At 44.4% G+C, this 1,729-nt stretch overlaps 1 pseudogene; it reads right to left on the bottom strand.

The window, feature by feature from the left end:
- Positions 1-704: 704 nt before the first annotated feature.
- On the bottom strand, positions 705-935 carry LOC119473027 (annotated as a pseudogene).
- Positions 936-1,729: the final 794 nt, after the last annotated feature.

Genomic DNA, 1,729 nt, shown 5'->3' with positions numbered 1-1,729 from the left:
TTGTATTTTTAGTAGAGACGGGGTTTCACCGTGTTGACCAGGATGGTCTCGATCTCTTGACCTCGTGATCCACCCGCCTCGGCCTCCCAAAGTGCTGGGATTACAGGCCTGAGCCACCGCGCCCGGCCTTAAGAACTATTAATGAGAAATTGATTAAGGACATTAAGTGCACAACACTCATTACTGGTCAGCTATTGGTTTTGTGTTTCTTAGTTCTCCCAAGGAAAACTCTTAAATTGAATCTTCAGCAGAATAATCCCTAAATATACTTGGTAAGCAAAACAGAGCTTTTTTCTTTACATAGGCTTTTGGATTTCACTGTTCCTAACTTTATTCTGAAACTCAATTTTACCCAGACTGTAATTACCATATTAACTTTGTAATGCACAGTTGTATGCAATTCAGCAAAGCACTAGTATACCAACGGGCTCTATTCACCCAGAACCTAGGAAAAACAGGATTGGTCACACCCATTTAAAAACAAATCTATTCCACACGATTTGCCAATGTGTAGTCTTAGTCTACATTCTGACAATGAAATATATGGATATATATCTATATGTCTCATCTTGATTTTCAAAAGTAGCCAAAGGGAGTTCACAGCTTAGCTCTGCCTGGCTGAAGCTGAAGATTTTGTAACTTCATAGCCAGACCCATGTTGCCAGTGATTTTCAATTTGCCTTGAAAGAGGGCGGACTGGGGATTCATTGTACCAGTCATTAAAGCCAGTAAGTCTGAGTCAGCCACTGATGGCGCGGTCAGCCTTCCTATCTCTTCAGGTTTCCTCTCAATCCCCTTAAAGACAAGATTGCCTTAAATCCGTCACTTGCAGAGCTGGTTGGAGCAGCTTCAATCTGATGCGTTCTAAAAGACCTGGCGGCTTCGGGAAAACCCATCTCGTAGAGTGTTACCACCACAGCTCCTCCAATGCCCAAATTATGTCCATCTCTAAATTTCTGAGGGAAAATGATATCCCACCTACAGCAAATGTGAGTGTGAAACACTTTCAGAGAAGCGCCCAAAAATGGACCTCCCGAGCAGCCTTCTTTTTTCCCAGGACTGCTGAAGGCTGTGCTCTGCCAAAATGAGGGGCTAAAAGAAGAAGGCCTGGGGTCCCGGAACCGCGAGCAGCTGCAGTGAACAGCAAAGAACTCTCTAGACGATGGTGAAGGGAAATCCCAAGACAATAGCTGTGGCCCAGGCCTGGAGCAGAGCAGGGGGCTCTGAGACGGACTTCTGGGGAGATGGAACCGAACGTTTTGAGTATCTCCACTAAGGGGAGACTCTGGGGCTGAAGTAGTCACAAACATACGTACTAGGCAAACCAAAAAAAAAAAAAAAAAAAAAAAAAAAAAAAAATAAAAAAAAAAAAAAAAAAAAAAAAAAAAAGGCATCCTTGGTTACAGTTGTAAAAAGATAAATTTAAAAAAAGACAAATTTTTTTACTTATCATTCCAACCCACAAAAGGACAATTATTAACTGCAGGATATATGAAATGTCATGCAGGAGAGTCATCATAGTGTATAGTACACCCGCTGTGCAGAGCGTACAGAGTGTATACCGCACCCAACGCGCAGCGCGTGCAGGGTGTATACCGCACCCGCCGTGCAGAGCGTACAGAGTGTATACCGCACCCAACGCGCAGCGCGTGCAGGGTGTATACCGCACCCGCCGTGCAGAGCGTACAGAGTGTATACCACACCCGCCGTGCAGAGCGTACAGAGTGTA

Source organism: Cebus imitator, unplaced genomic scaffold (genome assembly GCF_001604975.1).
Source record: "Cebus imitator isolate Cc_AM_T3 unplaced genomic scaffold, Cebus_imitator-1.0 Scaffold129, whole genome shotgun sequence".
Classification (NCBI taxonomy): Eukaryota; Metazoa; Chordata; class Mammalia; order Primates; family Cebidae; genus Cebus; species Cebus imitator.
This window is presented reverse-complemented; position numbering and strand designations above follow the sequence as displayed.